A 9,332-nucleotide genomic window follows, 5' to 3' on the forward strand; every position below is an offset into this window, starting at 1 on the left:
CCAAACAGACTGTTGTGTCGCCTCACATCACCTGTGTCTCGCCCAGAAAGCTGCACTTGAACACACCGTAAAAGATTACAGCCGACAGCTAACTAGCTTGTGCGTTGCGCGCCTGCGTGAAAGGAAACAACTGGCATTACCACGAGGTGGCAGTAGTCTGTAATCGTCTTTAAAAAGGGGAAACAGGAAAGACTCAGGACTGAAGATTTACAAACTGTTGTTATGCTCAAGCTGCGTTTTCTGTCCAAGAGACAAAATAAAGGTAGGAACTGTGCTAAATGGGTGATATAGTGGATTATACAGCAACAGGCTAAAGGGAATTTAGGCACTGATTCGCTTAGCTGAGCGGCCAATCAGGGAGACTTCTCTCACTCACAGCTCCGCCAGCGATAACAAGTACAGTCGACCAAAAACAAGGGCTCAGACCTCAGTTTAGGCCGACCATCGTCCTGGTGTGTCAGGGCCTTTAAAACCAATTCAGAGAATCCTAACAGACACGATTTGACCCTCGTCTGATGTGTGCGTCTTACTGTCGTCTCTTTATTTTGCTTCCTGCGCCCCCCCCATTCTTGATTATAAACTGTGAAACTGGACGTTGTGTTTGCATGGCAGGGAAAAGTCGGGTGTTATTCCACTAGAGTGAACCTCTCTCCCAATCTGCTTCAGTTCATCAGACGATATATATATGTGCCTTTCTGCTCGGCGCTCCGCTGAGGCCTAATCTTTGACATCAGGACAATCAGCTACACACACATTCAGAGATACACACCCACGCTCTTTAAGTGCTTTGTTTGCAGCCTCTAAACTAAAGTATCATTTGCATCACAGTCAAATGGTTCAGCTTCAGCCGTGGTTTAAGGTCATTTAAGGACACAAACAGCTTAATTCCCCGACGAGCACACACACATTCTGCCACTGTACATTCCTCCATACAGAAGTGTTGGGAGCTGGAGGGTCTCGCCCGCCTGCGTCGACAGTGTTTATAGTTACTTGATCGATTGTAAATATATTTCCTGAGATGAATTTAACTAATATGAAACCGTTTGATGGACTTTAAAGAAGTACTCATCAAAGCGAGGAAGGTTCACTGTGTTTGGGAGATCGTTTGTGTATTTCTGAGCGGAGTTTGAATTTAAATCCAGTGGATTTGAGTTAAAGAAAAAAAATATATGATTTGGATCTTTTGATTGAAAAGTATTTGACCATGTTTGTAAAAAAAAAAAAAAAAAGAAAGAAGAAAAAGAAAAAAACCCCTTTGGTTGTGCGATTATTATTTTCTTTGTAGTTTGGGAGAAACTGTTAATTTGTCATATTAAGAGTATAATTTATTTTGAAATGTAGCCTGTCTGTAGCTTGTTCTTTGGTTTCAGTTTTTTTTTATGTAATATATTATTTATTTTTTTCACATTCCTGATCAAATCTATGAATTAAGTTGTTCTTGAGTTGTAACTGTTAAAACAGAGATGAGCTGTCAGTATACACACTGAAGGACGATACATCACTTCATTCCAGATGTTATCAGCTTTAGGAGCCTTAAAATCTTGATGGATCATTTGAAACGGTACAATACTTGTTTAATTATAATCATCAACACACATGGCATTACGTGACTTAGACTTAGACTTAATTGTGGATTACAGAATATCCAAACATCTCCAGAAACTCAAAGTGGTCTATTAGCTTTCAGTGTGTATATAAGATGAAATGAAAAGTACCAAAATTCTCCCTTTATACCCTTTAAAAGCACAAAAAAAAAGATGAAATCACGCATCTCAAACTGTTAGCAATACTCAAAGTGTTTGTTTAACAGCTCAAACTGACTGAACTGAAAATCAGCTGGGTGTTTCTGATCTAACTCCCAAACTGCGTTAGTGGTGCCGCACATGCTGAAAATCTTTCAACTTAAATATCAGGAAGCATTGACTGAAACATGGCCCCTTATTGATCTGTCTCCCATTAAAATGACTCAAAGGTTCAGGAGGGAAGTGATTGGCTGTGGCGGTTTTGTTTGAACCGCTCTCAGTTGGCCTTAGCTTCACTGTTTTCTATGTTTCTTAGTGTAGGACCTCGTTTTCAACATTTTGAAGCCTTGATGTATAAAAGTCACGCTGATACCAGAGCCTGCAGATGTTCAGCCGACATGATGCTAAGCAGAGCGCAAACCACGCTAGCACTCGTTTACTGCTTGTACATTACTATATTTAGATCAGTTTGCTGGCAGCGCTCTCAGCCATGTTTGCTGTCATCACATAGGATTGCAAACAGGTTTAAGTACGTCAGTCGCTCAGCCTGCAGGTGATCGCCTCGAGGCGCGTGCACTCGCTCACTTCCTGGTTGTTTTTCCTTGTGAGAGTGCACTTCCTGGTTCAGGGCTCACCTCCCTCCTCGCCCAGTGTCCTCACATGCAGTGTGTATTTGCTGTTTTTCAACTTTTTTCTATTGTTAACTTTCTACATGAATTTTTGTACTTTTTTTTCTTTTTTATACAATAAAGATAAGGAGAACTATAATCACTTCGTCTGGTGTTTCATGTCCAACAGGAGATACTGTGTGTACTGTATGAGTGTAAATCTAAATAAATAACATTATAACAAGAACAAATATCTTATTTTAGTTTAATCAGTACTTTGTTGCCTGTTTACAAGTCACTGGTAGATGAATTGGACGGTTTGTATTTTGCTCAGGTATTTTACTTTACGGCTGAGAGATTCACACGGACAGTGATGTGCACAAAGGTGGCCCAATTGTTGAAAAACGTGCGCTAAAGTGCCCTCCTGGGAACCAAAACGTGTGCTAAAGTGCCCTCCTGGGAACCAAAACGTGTGCTAAAGTGCCCTCTTGGTTGGCAAAACACACTAAATGTCCCCCTTGGCTGGTTAGAACATGATAAACTGCCCTCTTGGGAGCTAAAACACGTGCTAAAGTGCCCTCGGAGCTAGAACACGTGCTAAAGTGCCCTCTTGGGAGCCAAATTGCGCACTAAAGTGTCCTCTTGGGAGCCAAATTGCGACGCTCTAAAGTGCCCTCTTGGGAGCTAGAAACACGCGCTAAAGTGCCCTCTTGGGAGCCAAAACCTGTGCTAAAGTGCCCTCTTGGTAGCCAAAATGCACGCTAAAGTGCCCTTCTTTTCGCCCCTGCCCTTCAAAAAGTCTGTGCACGCCACTGCACACGGACAATTGTTCAATCTCTTTTTTAAATCTCAGGATAAAACAGATCAAATAAAGCATTTGCTTGTTGTAATCCTGCTAATCAACCAAAGTCAAACCTCTCATTAACCCGACTCTAATCTCCTAAAACACAACAAACACATTCAGCGCTGTATCTCTTCTGACGATCAGCACCTTGCATGGGAGCGTCCTCTCAGTGTTTCAATGTGTGAATTTGAATTTATCATTCTTAGGTCAGAAATATAAATACTTCATCCATCAATGTTAGTGTCTCCACACTGTGTTTTACGTGCCACATGGCTGCAGCTGCATGAAGAAACATGTATTTCACTCCACCGCCACCACTTCACACCGTGGAAATCTCATTTTGGGATGAAGTTACTGTGGCAGGACGGGTGAAGACAGCAGACCTCTATCGGAATGTGTTGCAGCAGATGTTTACAGATGCTCGGCGGGGGGGATGGAGCAGCAGCCCTCTGCCGTGACAGTGGACGGACAGACAACGCTGTGGTCTCCATCACATCTGGAGAGCGCCACATGGATTAACAGACACGGGGTCAAGACCCTCGCTGCTCACACACACACACACACACACACACACACACACACACACACACACACACACACACACACACACATACACACCACAAGTGTTTACGATGATGGTCAACATGACAATCTGCTACAAGACCCACAGCAAAATACACAAGAGCATGTTTTGATGCTTGAATAACCCTGAAGTGCACCTCGGATACAGTCTCTTTATATCATCCGTTACATTCTTGACAACAGATTAAAACACATAATGTTCTAAATCTGACACACATCACGTCATTCCCATGAGGGTAAGTCAGCAGGAATGTATCAAGAGACCAATAATACCAGAGTTAACATTCAACAATTATAACTTTTTGCAAAGTAACTAAAAAGTACCAGTCCGTGTGAAATGTAGTGGAGTGGAGGCAGACGATGCTTCAGATGGAAAATAGAACTAAATACAAAAATGAGTGTCAGAATCCTTAAAGGAACAGTTCACCCCAAAATGAAAATTCAGATGTTATCTGATGGAAAGTCAGGCGACGTTTCATAGTCCATAAAAACATTTGTTGGGCTTCACAGTAAAACATTGTGCAACATTCTCGTAGACAAATGAAGAAGCTGGAGACTTTTAAAATGTCAAAAAACAAAACAAACCCTGTTGAAAATATGTTATTTTAACACTTTTAAAGGTAAAAATCTTCACTGTTGCTACTCAGCAAAATGTGTTGGCGTGTAAATAATTTGGGACCTCAGGGTTTCTCCAGACTTGAATAATGCTGGACGAGCTGTATGGACCAATTTAAAAAAAATCTTTTGGTTGTTTTTTCACATTTTAAAGTCTCCAGCTACTTCAGTTGTTTATGAGAATGTTTTGGTGCAACGCTGTTCTGCTGTGAAGCTCCACAAATGTTTTGTGGACTCGACTGTTCGACTGACTTGCCACCAGCGTGCAGCTGAGGAGATAATGACCACTGAAACCTCAAATTTAAATCAGAAGTCAAGATTTCTGCTTCTGACCACAAGTAGGTATTATGAGCTGTTATCTCTCTTTAAAACTACCATGAATCATTATTGCACCCTTTAATCTTTAGAGCTGTTAACCAACATTTAGCCAATTAATCCATTACATGATTGAGATAAAATACATTTTTGATGGTTGATTAATCATTTCAGTCTGTTTTAAGACGAACTTCCAGAAACACACAATAAACTCATATCTGTGTGTTTTACACTGTCAGTCTGATTAACCAGCTAATTAAGGATGCACAATTTTACAGTGGAAAATGATTACACACATTTTTCACTATTTTGGTCGATGTTAAAGACAAAACTATAAATGAATGAATCAAGAAAAACTGGCAGATTTTACTGATATTGAATATGATTGTTAGTTACAGTCGGACTAATCTTTACATAATAAACAATTTAATCACTTCATCAGGAATGAGAAGGACCTCCTGTCGAGCCCACACACACACACACACACACACACACACAGTTGTCTGTTACTGAGTCAACAGGCAGCATTGGCATCAAATATCCTCACTTAAACTCCTCTGCAGGATGAGCCAATCATGCAGCATGCAGAGTAAAATCAGCGATCTGATTGGCTGCAACAGCAGGCACTTGGTCTTTGCTGCTAAGTGGAGGCGAACAAGAGAGAGTGACCACACAGCAGGGGCAGCGGGCTGGGATTTAACTGTGTGTGTGTGTGTGTGTGTGTGTGTGTGTGTGTTCATGTGTGTGTGTTAGAGAACTTGAGGACGTGAGAGAGCATGAAAGGAAGAGAGAGAAACAAGAGAGGACAGAGAAGATGGAGAGACAGAAATGAAGTACAGCAGAGTCAGCATGTAGTGTGTGTGTGTGTGTGTGTGTGTGTGTGTGTGTGTGTGTCGGCAGATAAGAGTTGAGGTTTAATTAAAGGGGCAGAATGAGCTTAAAGGGACGTTCCATAATTAATCTCCTTTCTTAATCCCAGGAAAAGAGCAGTGGCACCCTGCGCTGCCTAATCACTCCTCCGGTTTCATTTCAGGACTTGTTTTGGTACTCGGCTGTAAACACAACAAACACTCACAAATACACACACCCTGTTGCTTCATACTGTACGTGGTCACGGGTATTAATTTCCAATCAGACCTGTCACTCATTCTTTTACAAACTCTTTCTTTTTTTCCATCTCTCTCTGTGTTGAACTTACAGTGAACCCAGGGAGCGAATCGACTCAATCCTTCATTAATTCAGACTAGAATTACTGCCTGGTGGTTGTGTGTGTCATTGCACCAGTCGAGCTCCAGTTTACATCCATATCAGTCAAGACTGGTATAATACAGCCAGTGTTGGGAGGACTTTGAAGGCTGTCGTGGTGAAATGGAGGTTATTATTATAATCACATGTTTGATTCAAGTGAAACACGCTGTCGTCACTCAGAGCGCTTTCTTGCTTGAAAGTTGAAAACCAAGTTTCCTGTCTTTGTGACATTCGATCTGGTTAGTTTTGGTTTCACACTGTAGTTATACATCTTTACATGACATACCTACGTCCTGTTGTCATCACCTGCGTGTGCTGCCTCACATCGGTTGGTTTGTTGACGTGTGACAGCGTGTTAAAGTGAAACTCTCGCCAAAAAGCAACAGAGGCTTTATTTGTGATTGAATATGAGTCAAACCTTCGTGTAAAAGCATAATTACGAAGAAAGAGGCACTTTTAAGATTTACCGTAGTTTCGTTTTCGGGCAACCAAATTTTCAATGGGAGTGCTACGGGCACTTTTATGATAGCATCAAAATCTCTATTTTTAAAACAGTAAGAAGTCTCGACACAACATGAAACTTTGCTCGTAGTGTCACCAGGGTCTCTACACATGAACACGAGCATTATTATTATTATTATTTTTTTTTATCTATTTTGCAGGGACAGTGAACGCTTATCAACATCACTGTAAATGTGCCAGTGTTAGCCAGAAGGCTAATTTTCATCTGTTGTCACTTGGCCAGAAGTTAAGTTAGCCTTTAAAAAACAGCAACACACACAAGTAAAATATGAGCAAGAAAGTATAAAATATGAGCAGCTGAACCAGTAAAAGGCTTGGACATTGAGAACATTGAGAACATAGTTTGTGTACACAGAGTTTACTAAAAAGAAGGTTTTTGAACTACTCACTGCTGGAGCTGGATCTCAGGCAGGAGAGTAATGGTGGAGCGCCGGAGATGCTACTGCTAACGTGAGTTGTCCAAAAACCTTCTTTTTAGTAAACTCTGTGTACACAAACAATGTTCTCAATGCTCGTGTTCATGTGTAGAGACCCTGGTGATACTACGAGCAAAGTTTCATGTCGTGTCGAGACTTCTTACTGTTTTAAAAATAGAGATTTTGATGCTAGCGTAAAAGTGCCCGTAGCACTCCCACTGAAAATTAGCTTGCCCGAAAATGAAACTACAGTAAATCTTAAAAGTGCCTCTTTCCTCATAATTATGCTTTTACACGAAGGTTTGACTCATATATCACAAATAAAGCCTTGGTTGCTTTTTGGAGAGAGTTTCACTTTAACGTTGAACCTTCAGCTTCCATTTATGAAGATTAATGAATGGAACAGATTCATGTAGCTGCCATTGTAATATTGCAAATTTCCTGGTTGTCTGGACTAATAAATGATTATCTTATCATTTCTTATCATTATATATATATATCACCGCACCATGATTCACTTTGATCTGGACCGAGACCACATCTTTATAAAACATCTATGGATCGAACCGAAAAGTCTGAATGTCCGGACCAAACGAGGGAGGTGTAAAAGCATCTTTAGAGACTATTACTACAGAGCAACCTGTTTAGTACTTCTGTGTTACCAAAAATGATTAGCGACCCCTCAGTGAATTCAGCTGGGAGAAGTGTTTAAAGGTGCAGTGTGCAGTTTTGGAGGAAAAAGATCTTCAATGACTGATTTTTCTTCTGCCTAAACAAACAAAATAATCAAACTCTCTTCGTCTTCATGACTGAATAATCTGAATAAACAAAGTGACTGTAAAGAACAACACAATTTCATACTGCTCTACTTTGTTTATATGTGGCGGACCCTGCCACCTTTCTAGCTTTAAACAGTGTTCTGGGGACCGGCTTGTTTATTCACTTATGAAAAAAAAAAAAACATTTCTGAGTTTGTATTATCATCTCATTAATATAAGAAATAATAATATTCTGAGTTTGAATTTCTTCCCCAAAACTACACAATGCCCCTTTAAGGGTCAGCTGTTTATGAAGTAGTCCACAGAATAAACTCACATATAAATGTAATCTGACAAGCATTCTCCTTGTATAAACAGTACAGTCAATTAAAACAATTAAACACCTGCTCGTTAAGCCGACAGTCCATCATGATTCAGCATTTATCATAAACAAGCAATTAACAGCAACAAAAGAACTGGAAATGTGGTAAAATTTTAAAGTAACAGGCTGCTTATTTTAAAATATAACTAAATAACTGATTACTTAGATGGTAAAACTAAACAAAAAGTAACCTGAGTCGTCTAATGTTTACTTTGTTACCTGTAACACTGGATATATGTATTGTATATAACAGTGACATAGTCTGGTAACAGCAGGCGACAACCAGCTTTAAGCACCTTGCAGATGTTAAACTGAACCAAAATAAGTGTCATTTTTTCCACCCACAGTCAGAAACACCTCTGCTGCTCAGGTTTCTCAGGTCTGACAGGTTCAAAACAGGTTCACCCAGCCACCGCTGCAGGGGCTGAGGTCAGCCACGAGACTCTGATGCTTTGTTGTTGTTGTTGCCTTTTTTGGGACGAAGAGGACGGGAAACGCTTTGAGTTTTCATCCCGAGGCTCATTTGAATGTCTGTCCCCGCCCTTATTATTCTGCCGCGGTGTCACTCACACCCTGCAGCCATGTTTGGTTTGATGAGTCACTGCCAGGCTCAGAGAAGTCGTTACCAAATACAGTCACAATGCATTCAAATAGTCTGCCGAGCATCGTGACCTGCTGTCTTTCCCTCCTTCAAACTCCGACACACTGTACGGAAATAACACAACACTGATTTGTTCACAGCTCGGACTCTCGGCTAGATTTAATTCCTTACATTTAAATCCTTAATCCTTTCCTTTAAAGTTCCCCTCCAGAAGATTTTTCAACATTACATCATTTTAGGGAGGCACCTGTTGATTAACTCAACATCTGTATAAGCTGATACTTTCCTTATCATCTGCTCTTGGCCAATAAGATTATATTCACCAACAGCAGCGGCCGGTGTTTATCTGTTGTACACATTCATTTTTATGTTGGCACATTCATGAGCTGCTGGCTCGTGAAGTCCCTGCCATCAGTTTGTTCTTTGAAATTCTTATAATCGAGAAGTAGGTTGTGTTGCAGGTTAATAGAGGCTTTTGAAACAGTTACTTTAAGAAAAGAAAGATGCTTTTTCATGTGAAATAAGGTTATAAAAACAGTTGTTTTATAAATGTGTGTGATTGAATGTGTGCCGTTCCACAGCTGTGTGATGAATTAATGATTGATTTTTATGACAGTTCAGGTATTTTTCATAATGGTGTCTTTGTTTCCATGGAACAAAAGGAGGAATGAATAACAATAAATACATAAAACATGTTAA

General features: G+C 40.3%; 1 protein-coding gene across 1 annotated transcript in view; it reads left to right on the forward strand.

The window, feature by feature from the left end:
• bbc3 (BCL2 binding component 3) overlaps positions 1–2,510 on the forward strand; it is a 12,528-nt gene extending 10,018 nt beyond the window's left edge. Inside the window, exon 4 of the mRNA XM_030406409.1 lies at positions 1–2,510. This exon is cut by the window's left edge and continues 644 nt beyond it. The gene's annotated coding sequence lies outside the window, so the exon portion shown is untranslated.
• The last annotated feature ends 6,822 nt before the right edge of the window (positions 2,511–9,332 follow it).

This window comes from Sparus aurata, chromosome 2, assembly GCF_900880675.1.
Source record: "Sparus aurata chromosome 2, fSpaAur1.1, whole genome shotgun sequence".
Lineage (NCBI taxonomy): Eukaryota > Metazoa > Chordata > Actinopteri > Spariformes > Sparidae > Sparus > Sparus aurata.